We start from the raw sequence: 14713 nt of genomic DNA, 5'->3' as shown, positions 1-14713 counted from the left end.
TATGCTATGTTATGTTAGTAATGTTAGATATCTATGTTATGTTATTTTATAATATCATATGTTATGCTGTTAGTTATCTATGTTATGTTCTCATGTCATGTATGGTATCGCGTTATGATATGTTATGTTAGTTGAAGCTGATGGTATCATCACAAGGGACAATTCAGCAAGGAAACTTCGGACTCATTCCTCTGGTCGTACACCTCTATATTTTAGCACAAATCCAGCCTATCTGTTTTCCATAGCTTTCAAACTCTTAGGTTGCCATAGAAGTGGTGACAGAAAAGAGGTGATATGCATGTGAAAGTGAGGTGAATGTTTTGACAAAGTGTCATTTCCACAATAGTCATTACAGTGGTATTCGTATGGCAACGGAATCATATGACCTATCAAAAGGAAATCTACTGCTTATCTTTATGTTTTACCCCCAAATTTAACAATGAAATCAAGGAAATACTGACAACTAACATATTTGTACGTTTCAGTTTGTATCTTAGGCTAAAGACTTGACCACATTGTATGTAAATGTATTTTGGGAGCCATATTTCTTAAACGTTAAAGTGACTGGAATCATTCTCAGTTATTTTCGCTGTCATAATCGTACATTTCCATCTGTGTGGTGCACCCATAAACATTCTGGCTGAGTACTTTACAGCATGGACAAATGCCAAGGAAACATTCTTCAAATCAATGACTTTTAATCAACAATTAATAAGGCACAGTTCTAGTTATTGATTTTGCACAATTAAATCGTTTTTATAGCAACATCATATTTAAAACATATATCATTTCCCATATAGATTGGAATTATGTCTTCTATGATGCATTATTGAGAGAAATGTAGCATGTGATAAAGAGTATTTGAAATTATTAAAGAAAACTGACCCTTGAATCAAAACATTTAATCTCCATTATAAAGCATAGCATATTACTTGAATGCCTTTTTGCCGTAATATCCAGAATAGTTCAGTGTAGTTGCGTTAGGTGTTGTATCAGAACGATTTAAAGTATAAGGTAGACAGTTTTTATGAATGTCAACTTCTTCAACTTCCCTATTTTGAGGAACACAGGGTTTCAGAGTGTATCCTTACCTCTTCATCAAGTCAATGTATGTTCCAGAGTGTATCCTTACCTCTTCATCAAGTCAATGTTTGTTTCAGGGTGTGTCATTACCTCTTCATCAAGTCAAAGTATGTTTCAGAGTGTATCCTTCCCTCTTAATCAAGTCAAAGTATGTTTCAGTGTGTATCCTTATCTCTTCATCAAGTCAAAGTATGTTTCAGGGTGTATCCTTACCTCTTCATCAAGTCAAAGTATGTTTCATCACAGAATACATCTTAGCATTGTGTCATGAGTACACGAATTACTTTCAACACTTTGGACGAGTTCACGGTGGACAATGGTGTGTGATTAAACACAACGGACTGTGCATATTCCAATGAACATAAAACCTTTTGACAAAAAGCATTGACACAATCTCTCCAACACCGTCAAGAACTATAAGGAAGGCCACGACTTTCATTGGTTTTGATGTTCAATGGAATATTCACAGTCCGTTGTGTTCCATCACAATCCAATGTCCACTGTGAATACTGGATATATGTGAACTAAATTTATTACAAGGCCAAGAAGAAATCAATGGTCCATGAAATGGTACTTCACAGTGGAAAATCCTGTCGCTATTGTCACTGTAAACATGCGTAAAAGACCGAACAATCGGTAATTTGAGTGGCCACCACACGCACGTTCACACGCACGGACACGGCGAGGCATGGGCTCTGAGGGATTTGCTGCCACTCCTCCTGTAACACCACAGTCAGTTCATTGACGCTGTTTGGCGGTCATCAATGGGGTTGAGATCTGGCGAAAGAGAGGGCCAGCCAATCTCGTTGATACCGGTTTGATGGAGAAAATATCTCGTGAGTCTTGCCGTGCGTGTCATGTTAGAACTGCTAAGGCGACGTCTGGGTCCATCGAGGAGCTGTAGGAAAACGGGCTTCAGAATGTTGTCCACATATCGGTGAGCTGTTATATCACCATGAATGATGACGAGGTCACTGTGAAAGTCCACGTCAATGGCACCCCACACCATGATAACTTTCGACACCAAAACGATTCCTTTCTAGCATACAAGCATCGTTAAACCTTTCATTACGTCGCCAGTACACTCGACGTCTCTCATCCGCGAAGGAAAGACAAAAACGTGACCCATCTGAGAAAACCAATGGATTCCAAAAGTGTGGCCCTCGCTGACGATGTTCCTCGGCGAAAAGAAGTCTTCGGGTTCGGTGACGTTGAGTGAAGACGTTTCCCTGGTTAGGGCGACGGATCACGGTCATTGAGGGTGTCTCTGACGCCAAACAGTGTTACGAGCCGTCTGTGCTGCTGTTTGGAAGAGGTCACGTCGGTGGTTACTTATGGTCTGGTGGTCTTGACGTGGGGTCGTTTCCGGACGTTGGCCTGATCTGGGGCAATCCCGAACGCTTCCGGCCTCGCAATGGTGGATGGACTGACTCTAAACTGACGGACAACCTCTCTCTGGGGACATACCATCAACAGCACTGGTTTTCAGCAATTCGAGGCATTGTGATACTGCACAAAAACAGGACGAAACATCGCGCCTTCTGTGCGTCTGGATGCATGTTTTTCACGTGCAGACATGCATCATGTGCTTGCACCCTGATCGGTGCTGCCAGCCAATGTTGTGTTTTGTGAGCATGTTCAACGGGTGGAAACAATTTGCGGATTTGAACCCCGATTAGCAGAAATTCCAACCCAAAATTATCATACCAAAGTCTAAAAAAGTCTAATGTTTCCGATTTGAATCTATTTGTGGGCATCAAACTTGGTGTTGCGTTTACACTGGGTTTCAGTATACTTTGAAAAGTTCCGACACAACACGCACCACAACTACACTGCACTATTTCTGATATTACGGCAAACAGTCATTCAAATAATATGTTATGCTTTATAATGATGATAAAATGTTTGGATTCAAGGGTCAGTTTGTGCTGAAAATTTCAAATATTCATTATCAAATGTTACACTTCTCTAATTAAAGTATCACAGGAGACATAAATTATCATTTCTATGGGAAATGAAACATGATGTAAACCTGATATGGATTAACAAAAGTGATTTATTGGTGCCAAATCAATAACTAGAACTGAGCCTTATTAACTGTTGATTAATTTGAAGAATGGTTCCTTGGCATTTGTCCATGGTGTAAAGTACTCAGCCAGAATGTTTATGGGTGCACCGCACAGATGGAAATGTACGATTATGACAGGGAAAATAACTGAGAATGAATACCAGTTATAGAAGGATGACAATATATGATTACACGATGCTATTTAGAAAGTGGTCAAATGCAACATATGTCATATTTGAGATTTCACTTTCTCAGTAATGTACAAATTCTAGTACTTTTGGGTTGAGTCCCATCCGGGATTCGAACCCGCACCCTCAGAGTCAAGCACCTAATCGTAAGCACACAAAGTCAGCCGCCTAGCCCGCTCAGCCACCGCGACTTCCACAAAATGAAAGTCGGACAACTGGTAGTCTAGACTGCGTATAAAGTCGATTATGTGACAATATATGGATGGATATTGCTTCTTTATTGCTATGAGAGCAACGTTTCAGTGTAGGCTCTAACACCGTCATCAAGCAAGTGAGGAACAGTATGAGGACGGGGAGCATATGTACAGGTAGTGGATATGTTTGTACAGGTTTATTGGGGTAAGACGCCAGACACAATAACAACACATAGTCTTTGATGCAGTGGTGAGAGTAGGGGTAGTCGATATGCCTCGAAAAAGCGTACCAATCAACCATGGTTTGGCAAACAATGCAAAATTTCACAAAATACTTTGAAGCAAAAAGGATATATCAATATTGTAAAACATCCCAGAATAAATCTCGATTGCAAAGTGCCAGTAAACACTACAATAAATGTCTTTTAAAGTTTTCTAATAAACATACTAAAACAATTTAGGACAAACTATCAAAACTTCAGAAAAATGATTCACGTTGCTTTTGGAAAATACTGAAAACATGTAAAACAGAAACGGGGTCAGAAGATTCTCCACAAATTGATTCTTTTGTTTGATTTCTTTAAATCGCAAAATGAAGAGCCACCATGAGATTAAAACGATGATGATGACCTCCCCCATGTCGACAGTGGGAATAGCGCTATACTTAACTCTGAAATTACTACTGATGAAATAATGTCATGTGTTAAAAATCTTAAAAATAATAAATCTCCTGGAATTGATTATGTTGTAAATTAGTTTATCTCTTCTACGATTGATATATTTTTAGATATTTATGTTAAACTGGTATCATCAGACCAATTTACAAAAATAAAGGCGATCCTAAAAAACCTGAAAATTATAGACCAGTAACATTATTAAGCTGTTAAAAGAAGATAAAAGACATTTCAATGTTGGAGATAATATCCTGGAAAATGTAGACTGTTATCCCTATCTTGGCATTACACTACAAAAGCATAGCAAATTTACTAAAACCAAACGTATACTGGTGAAAAAAGGCAACAAAGGCAATGTTTTTCGTATTAAACCAAGGTAGAAAACGTAAGCTTTCCATAGCTTTTCATTTGAAACAGTTTGCATGTATGGTCACCCCTATTCTTTTATATGGATGTGAGGTCTGGGGTTTTGAAAATACCTCTTGCTTTGAAAGTGTTCATCTACGCTTTCTCAAATATTTAGTATCACTCGGGAAAAGTACACCTAACTTTATTTTATGTGGCGAGTTTGGCAGATTCCCCCTTGTGAATATTATTAAAAGCAGAATGGTATGTTTTGGGGCTAAACTTTTAATCGGAAAATCGTCAAAAGTGTCCTTCTTAATATATAAATCAATATTAAACGATGGCATATTTGGGAAATGTGAACATAAATGGATAATGTATCTCAAAAGCATTTTCGACGATCTTGGACTGAGCTTCATCTGGAAATCCCAAAATTTGAAAGTCTATCTTGGCTTAAAACTGTTATCAAAACTAAATTAAGAGATATATATCAGCAAACATGGATCTCAGTAATTGAAACTTCCTCCAAAGGAAACATTTACAGCGTTTTCAAAAATCCATCTCTCAAATCTGAACCATACCATGCAATTTTCTGCATTATAATAGCGTGTTAGAATTCCGAACTTCCAATCATTTCCTTCCAATCGAGACAGATGGCGACGAATCCCAGCAAACGATAGAAAGTGTACTTTGTGTATCCTAAATGATATTGGTGATGAATTTCATTATTTACTTATATGTCCCAAATTGGAATTAAAAAGAGAAAAATATATTCAAAAGTATTATTATATTAGACCAAATATATATAAAATGAATGTCCTTATTAACACCAGTAAGCTTGGAACTTTAAGAAAACTTTCAATCTTCTGTAAAATAATTATGGATCTATTTAAGAAATAACTTCAATAACATATATGTACCTTCTCTCAATCTACACTGTATCTATCATATATTTTGTATATAATTTGTACACATGTAAACACTTTTCGTGTACCTCTTATACTGCAGTTTTGCAGCCTGAGTGAAAATAAAAGTTCAGTTCAGTTCAGTGAAGCCTGCGGTATACATAAGCGGGATTGTCAATAATGATCAGCTGTAATGAGTTGATGATATGCAGGAGGTATGTAATAACCATGGTCACGGTTTATTGATGGCTGGAGTCTTTTGATGTGGATGGCTTCTTGGAGTTTCCTGAACTAGAATTCTTTGAGGTTGGTTGCTAGGATTTGGGTTCTGTCCCACTGGATACTGTGGTCGGGGTGTTCTTTGATGTGATCTGATAGGGCTGACTAGGTTCTGTCCCACAGTATCCAACTTAGTGCCACTCAAAGAAGTAGTGCCAGTTATATTTAATTTGTAAGAAAGATGGCTTCAAAAATATATTTACATACAATGTGACCAATTCTTTAAGCCTGAAATACATATTAAAATGTACAAATATGTTAGTTGTCAGTATTTCCTTGATTTCATTGCTAAAATTTGGGGTAAAACATAGAAATAAGCTGTAGGTTTCCTTTTGATAGGTCATATGATTCCGTTGCCATACGAATACCACTGTAATGACTACTGCGGAAATGACACTTTGTTTAAACATTCAACCTCACTTTCACATACATGTGACCTCTTTTCTGTCACCACTACTATGGCAGCCTAAGAGTTTGAAAGTACAGTCAGAACAGAAGAACAGTCCGAAGTTTCCTTGCAGAAGTTTCCCTTGTCATATACCATCAGCACTTGTGGTGATGAGTATGGTTCTCCATATGCTTATTGTACGTACGATTCTTTAACATTACATTACGTTACGTTACGTTACGTTACGTTACGTTACAAGCTTTTCACCGGTCATCAACCCACGGGCCCCAAGATAAAAGCTGAGTATGTTGCTGAGTGCGGCGTAAAACTCATTCACTCACTCACTCTCTTTCTTGACAGGGACAAGGGACGACATCCCTCGTCCATCCGTCCAGCTCCACCCAAAGCCCATGAACAAGTGGCTGTCAATGGACCTATATGTCCCAGGAAACAAAAAAAAAATTAGATTTGTATTATAGGGGCGCACACCCATATCTTCGACTTGAGGAGCGAACGCTTTAACCAAAAAGTTACTCCACCCCCTCCAAATTGTTTGAAACCAGCAATAACGTTAAATGATCTTCTGATATGTAACGGACTCATTTCCTCATAAACGGGTACATGAATACTTACAAAAGCACCAAACTACGATCTAATAACACAACAGCCTCAATTACCCGCAACTTTAAGCATTGCATATCAAATTGGACAGACCATTCTTTTCATGTTACTATAATGTTTGTAGGTTTCGGAATTCAAAATGGCACTTTCAAAAACGTTTGAGGAATATTTGGGTCTTAATGAAAATAAATTGTAGGGTAGCATAATTTGTGCATTAGTGCGTGTGCTCTATATCATTTTTGCATATTTATTGAATTAGTATGCTTGAAGTACCGTCGTTATCAGCCATTAAGAGAAATAATTGGGCAGATATTGAATTAGAAAAGTCAAGAACGTTAAGTTTAGCTGACTCGGGATCCATCGCTGACTACATGCCTGACAATGATCATCTGTTGTAACTGTTTATACAATGTGTGTTGTAACTGTGTTGTATTCATCCATATAACAACACACTCGTCCCCATTACGTAACGCAGAGGCTAACTTTGGCAGCTCAGCAATGTAATTAAAGTGAGTGAGTTAAAATTTAACGGCAATATTCCAGCCATATCGTGACGAGAACCATTAATATTATACATAATAGAGAAAGGTAAAAATCTGTCAACGAAGGACAGCAAAACAACAAGACTTTCAGAGACCGATATTTATAACTAGTAATTAAATCTAAAACAATTTAACAATAGAGGATGATACTATATCAAACAGGCTATAGACGGCCAACATTTGAAGGTAGATCACCATACTAGGGTCCATGGGGACTTACAGTACCTTTGCTGCTTGCATGGACCCTAGTTGGATTTATACCATCCCTTCAGCCGCTGGCGATTGTACGAATGTTTAGCCAAACTGTAAAAGAACAAATATGCCACGTTTAAACTGTGATCGTTTTGGGATTTACGTGTCCTCTCAGAAGGACAAAACTTTTACGATACTTTAACCCCCTTTGAGGATACAGCCACTAACAAAACCAGTTGCTAATTTATACTTAGTCTACCAATCATTAAAATACATCTCTATACAACACATATTAATCAAAATTCAATCATGAAATCAATTTCTTTCAAAAAGCCAATAATTAAGTGAGAACTTAGTACTGGTAAAAAGATCCTTAACAGTTTTGACATTGAAATATTTATCCCTTGTGATGGAGAATTCTACACACTCAAGCAGGATATGCTTGACCGTGACACTCTCATCGCACGGGATACAAAACGGAGGATCCTCACCTCTTAACAGGCATGCATGAGTATATCTGTTCAATATTATACTTGAACTCTTTAATGACTTAAGTAAAGATCTTTTAGACGTTGAATTTTCATGGATACCGGCTCATGTTGGGATTTTTGGAAATGAAAAAGCTGACAGATTGGCAAAAGCTGCATTAGATTTTGATGGATCGGAACAGGATGAGTCCATACTGCCCTCTCCTGCTGAATTATGCACCTTAAGTAAGTTCTCTGTTCAGACGAAATGGCAACAGAGATGGTCCTCATCCTTAAAAGGACGCCATCTCTATGGCATTGAGCCTTTTATAACGAAGTCAAAATTATCCAGAGGCAACCGTAGAGAAGAGGTGCTATTAACCAGACTTCGTCTTGGGCACTGTGGTCTTGGGGCCTATCTAAATATTCTTGATAAAGATACTTCTCCAAATTGCACTGTGTGTCTTCAGCTAGATAATGTTGCCCATTATTTACTGCATTGCCAAAAATATGTCACTCAACGTAAGGCGATGATTGAATCACTTACATCACTCAATATTGAAATCTCTTTGACTGGACTGTTGTGTTCACAGAATATCGCCCGCACTGATGTTCAGAATGCACTTCTTGCTTATATTAAAGCTTGTGGCAGTTTTAATACTTTATAAACGTTTGTTAAATTAGCAAACCTTTGTGATGGGCAAGGTGTAAATGGGCCTAGTTGCCCGAACACCTATTAAAACTTAAATTATCTATCTATCTGTTACGGCCAATGCAACATTGTCGCAAAATGACTTCTTCAAATCTGGACTGACAACCCAAGTAGGTGTAACCAATATATGGTTTTATTTCATGTATTATATTTATACCTACTTGGGGTTCCCACTTCTTTTGCATAAGATCACGGATGTAAGATCTAATACTAGCTTTGTAATCTGAGTATGGAATAAGAAGTGGTCTCAAAGATTTGTTGAGTGCTGCCTTGGCAGCAAGATCAGCCATAGTGTTCCCAGAAATTCCTACGTGGCTGGGTAACCAACAAAGGACAATGTCGTATTGGCCAGTAGCAAGATCATTATGCAATTCAATAATTTCAATTAAAGGTGGATGTTTGCAAGAAATTTTTGAATCGCCTGAAGACAAGAAAGAGGGTCTGAATAGATTATATATTGTTTATATTTGGGGTGTCTTTCAACATATTTAAGAGCAGTTAATATAGCGATTGCTTCAGCTATGAAAATAGATCTATTATCAGGTAATCTAGAAGATATTGTTCTGGATCCAATGTCAGTGGCACAAGCCACTGTGCCACCGTCCTTGCACCCATCTGTGCATATAGATTTATAGTTGCTATATTTAGTTTTTAATTGATGATATTCTTGTTCATATTGTAATTCATTAGGTTCTGATTTTTTAAATGCAGTTAATGTTAGGTCAACTTGTGGCCTAACGAATTGCCAAGGAGGAGAAGAAAGAAGACGGGAAGGAGCTATATTGTCCAGCTCAATGCCGGCCGAAGAAAGAAATGGTTTAATTCTATGTCCTAGAGGCGGAGCAAGAGAAGGTTTCTTGTTGTTTAAATCCTCATAAAGGGGACTGGAAACACAGTTATAGGCAGGGTTAGATTCATTAGAGTACAATTTAGTAATGTAGTGTAAGGATGAATTTATACGACGTTGTGTAAGAGATGATTCATCGCCCTCAACATAAAGACTGTCAATAGGTGAGGTTCAGAAAGTCCTAAACCTTGATGGTGGACAGAATGAAGAAGTTTCGGGTTGCTTTTGCAGGCTCCACTATATACGATGGAGCCATAATCAAGTTTTGAACGGACCAGTGATCGATATAGGTGTAAGAGGGTCGCTTGATCCCCTCTCCACTTTGAGTTGGAAACAACTTTCAGCAAGTCAAGAGCTTTCAGGCATTTTGTTTTAAGGAACTTAATATGAGGCAGAAATGTTCAGTGGCCTCCTTTACAACGTTGATGGGAGTGCCATCTAGAGATAGTTCTGGGTCCTTATGTGGCTTTACGATTTAGAAAATTTAAAGCCGTTTCCAAGACACCATTTATTTATTTTGTTTAAACACAGCTGCAGTTGTCGTTCAAAAGTGTGCATATTTTTCCCACAACAAGAAATACTAAAGTCATCCACAAATAACGATCCATCAATTCAATCGTTTAAAACTTTTGATAAAATATTTATCTTTATACTAAAATGTGTGACAGACACAATACTGCCTTGTGGAACACCCTGATCCTGATTGGAATGATCAGACAGGATGAAACCCACGCGGACTTGAAATTGTGTGTTATTTAAATAGTTGCTATGAATTGAAACGACCTCGGAAACCGAAATCATGTAAATCTCTTAAAATACCATATTTCCAGGTTGTGTCATATGCTTTTTCGAGATAAAAAAAGATAGACACAGCATGTTGTGTATTAATCAGCGCGTTTTTCACAAATGTTTCCAAACGCACTAGGTGATCGACAGTACTCCTGTTTTTACGGAAACCACATTGTATATCTGTTATAAGGTTATTTGTTTCCAAGTACCAAACAAGTCGATTATTTATCATGCGTTCCATGGTCTTGCAAACACAGCTAGTTAATGAAATTGGTCGATAATTGGATGGATCCGTATGATCACGTCCAGGTTTAGGTATTGGTACTACTACAGCGGCACTCCATGAAGAGGGAATTTTCCTTAAGTCCAAATATCATCAAAATACGAGGGTTGGCTGAAAAGTTCTCAGTCTGAGTGGTTTTTCCCCACCAGGTAGAGACAGGTGTTTGCCACCAATGAGGACAATCATTTAGTGAATCATAGACACAAGAACTACAAACGTACTAATAGTTTAATCTCAACTACAGCTCTTTTGGTAAACCTACCCTCTGAAATCATCAGAAATGGACAAAACTGAATACAGGGCAGTCATCAAGTACTTGCAAAAGAAAGGGATGCCCCAACACAGATACATGCTGACATGTTCTCCACTCTAGGGGATGATGCTCCTTCATTTTCCACAGTAAAGAAGTGGGCTGCAGATATTTAAGCGTGGCAGACAAAGCCTTGATGATGACCCACGCTCAGGAAGGCCTTCAACAGCAACCACTCCAGAAAACATCACGCGAGTGCTCGATATGTTGATGGATGATCGACGACTGACTACTCGACATATTGCTAGTGTAGTGGGCATCTCTCATGAGAGATTGAGCATATTATCACCAACGAATTAGGAATGACGAAAGTTTCTGCAAGATGGGTGCCAAAGCTCTTGACAGCAGAACAGAAAAGTGTCAGGTTCCAGACGTCCCTTGACAATTTGCGTCGTTTTGAAGCAGATCCTGATGATTTTGTGGCACGATTTGTAACCATGGATGAGACCTGGATACATCACTTTCAACCAGAAACAAAACTACAGTCAAAACAGTGGAAGCATCCTGATTCACCAGCTCCGAAGAAAGCCAGGTCTGTTCCTTCAGCTGGAAAGGTGATGGCATCGGTCTTTTGGGATTCCAGGGGTATTCTGCTCATTGATTATCTTGAAAAAGGTCAAACTATCAACGACAGATACTATGCTGATCTACTGAACCAGTTGCGAGAAGCAATCAAAGCCAAACGACGAGGGATGATCGCTAAAGGTGTCCTCTTCCACCAAGACAATGCGCCTGTTCACAAATCGGTGGTGGCCATGTCAACAATCCGCGATTGTGGCTTTGAACTCATTGACCATCCTCCTTATTCACCTGATTTGGCTCCTTCTGACTTCCACCTGTTCCCCAAACTGAAAAAGGAACTCGCCGGTCGCCATTTTGCAAGTAATGATGACGTCATTTCCGCTGTGACTGATTTTTTAGGGTAGCTGAAGAAGATTTCTTCCTGACCGGGATTCGGGCCTTGCAGCATCGCTGGCAAAAGTGTGTGAACTTGGAAGGGGACTATGTAGAAAAATAAATTACAAGCGTGGACTTTGTAACCTTTTTGCACAGTTAGGCTGAGAACTTTTCAGCCAACCCTCGTAAATAACAGCGTCTGTAAACATGATTCTGGTAAGTGCTTCAGAAGTTGATAATGTATGTTATCAGCTCCTGTAGCTGTATTGTGAGCTTGATCAAGAGCAGTATAGAGTTCATGAATAGAAAATATCTCATTATAATCTTCCCCATTACATGAGTTGAAAATAACAGTTTTCTTTTCTTGTTGTTTTTTGATATTGTTGGAATTTAGGCACATAATTAGAAGAGGAGGAAGTTTAGCGAGACTTTCAGCCAGTTTATTTGCAATATCTGATTTATCGGTGAGTAATTGATCTCCATGTTTCAGATGATGGACACTACTACCTTTACCTTTAAGTTTCTGGACCATGTTCCATACCTTGGACATGGGTGTCCGAGAATTTATTTTAGATACGTAATTTTGTCAATATTGGCTTTTATTCTGTTTACACGTACACCGCGCTTTAGCATTTAAAATTTTATATTTATTTAAATTATGCACCATAGGATGGCGACGGAAATAATGTTCTGCTTTTTTCCTTGTCTTCCTAGCTTGTTTGCAGTCATCGTTGAATCATGGTTTTCGAATATGTGGAACTGCAGAGGAATTTGGTATACACTCATCAGCTATGGAATTTAGTTCATCAGAAAAAACATTTAACAGCATCGGGAGCGTCAATAAAACGGTCAGGTTCAAGTTTTGCAGCACACTTTGTTGCAAACAAAGCCAAGTTAGTCTTTTTAAAATTCCGCCTTGATGATGGAAGTACATCTGATGGAGTGACAGGTTTTAGAATAGTAGGAAATGGTCACTTCCACAGAGGTCATTGTGGACTGACCATTCGAATTTATTTAGTAGTTCTGAATTTGTGAGTGACAGGTCGAGAGAAGAATAGGTGCCTGTACCAGGGTGTAAATATGTGTTGGAACCATCATTATAAATACATAAATCATTATCAGAACAAAAGTCCTCTAGTAATTTACCTTTAGCGTTTGTAGTTACACTTCCCCAGAGTGGGTTGTACCCATTCAGATCTCCCATTATAATACACGGCTTCGGGAGTTGATCATACAGCCTTTGAAGATCGGTTTTGTGAAACGTTGAAGGCGGAGAAATGTAGAGAGAGCATAATGTAAACGCAAAAGTTTAGTCGAACTGCAACGGCCTGAAGATCAGTTATAAGTGAAACAGGGCTATGGATAATGTTCTGTTTGACTAGAATGGAAGACCCTCCCGTGGCCCTGTCACTCGGAGATGAAAAGCAATGATATGCCTTGTAATGACACAGGTCAAAAGTATTTGTCTGTTTTAAATAGGTCTCCTGCATTAAAATTAAAATTAGTCCTTAGACCTCTGCAATTCCACTGTGTAAGATTATTCTGATAACCTATCCTTTTGGGGGCGACAAGCTGTGTGCACGTCCATGTCCTCAAGCGATCCGTATTTGTTGAATAACTGAATTATATTTTGTGACTGTTTCGTGGCTCTAACAATGAGTTTATTTCAAAGAATCTTGCTGTTTACCTTTGGTTTTAGTGAGACTTTGCTGAGACTTTGTCGATGACAGAGACGATGTTTCTAGATCAGGGGGTGTTTCTAATTGTATTTGGGACGTACCAGGAAGTGATTCTCGTGTTTCTCGAGTAGAAGTAGCGGGTAAGAAAAGGTTAGGGGAATCCGTTTTCACCCAAGTCCAAGTAAATTTTGTCTGACAGCTAGTGGATACTGTAAGTACTCGTGATGTTGTTTCTGGCATTCTTTTGGTGTTCTTCTTGCAATGGAAGCATAACTTTCTGTTTGTTCTAAGCTTAGTACTTGTTTCTTTGCATCAGCAAAGCTGATGTTTTTGTGAACTTGAATTTATTTATTGCCATTTGCTGTTTCCAAATAGGACACTCTTTAGAATAAGATGGGCGATTCCCTGAGTAGTTGGTGCATTTTGAAACAGAACTGTCACAATCCTATATTGTGTGTGTCTTTTCACCACAGCGAGCACACACAACAGACAATATACAAGAATTTACACCATGTCCAAATGTTTGGAATTTGAGTCATCTGAGAGGATTCGCAATGTATGTGTCAACATTTAGATTGCAATAGACGGCCTTGACTGATCTTAGAGCAGAAGGTAGTGAAAAGGGAGACAGATAACAAGTTGGTTTTGACAGTTTCATTATTTTTACGAGTTGAGAATCGTTTCACATAAAGAACACCCTGATCTTTCATTTCAGAGACAATATCTAATTCTGACATGTCCGCGAGTAATCTATCACGGTCCCGTACAATTCCCTCACTCGTAAACAAAAGGGTTTAATTTCAGTGGTGTTCTATCTTCAGTCTCATCAACTAGAAACCGTGGCCAATATTCAGTAGGTTTGGATAGTCTAAGGTCAGTATCAGTATGATCTTCAAGCAGACGTTTTGTTTTTTTTGTGGGGGGTTTCATACGCCATTGTTATTGGATTTTTTTATTTCATCATCCGAGTTTCCCGCCCACCACGCAGTATCACACGGACATTGCTAGAGCAAGCGGGTCCAAGCACCAAGGATACCCGGATAATATACTCCAGCAGAAAAATTAAAAGGTTAAATATTCCACCAGATTGGCCCATGAGCCACCGCCTTCTGGGCATACGACTCTAGGCAAAAATGTGAGACTATTTGAAATTTTGACCTTTTAAATATCGCCAAGTCTAATAGCATAGTAAAAATTTTCAAAATGATTAAAACATTACAAAATGTAATGCTCAGGGCTTGGCGTCACCA

This window comes from Haliotis asinina, chromosome 2 (assembly GCF_037392515.1).
Source record: "Haliotis asinina isolate JCU_RB_2024 chromosome 2, JCU_Hal_asi_v2, whole genome shotgun sequence".
NCBI classification, from domain to species: Eukaryota; Metazoa; Mollusca; class Gastropoda; order Lepetellida; family Haliotidae; genus Haliotis; species Haliotis asinina.
Note: the sequence above shows the minus strand (reverse complement) of the source record.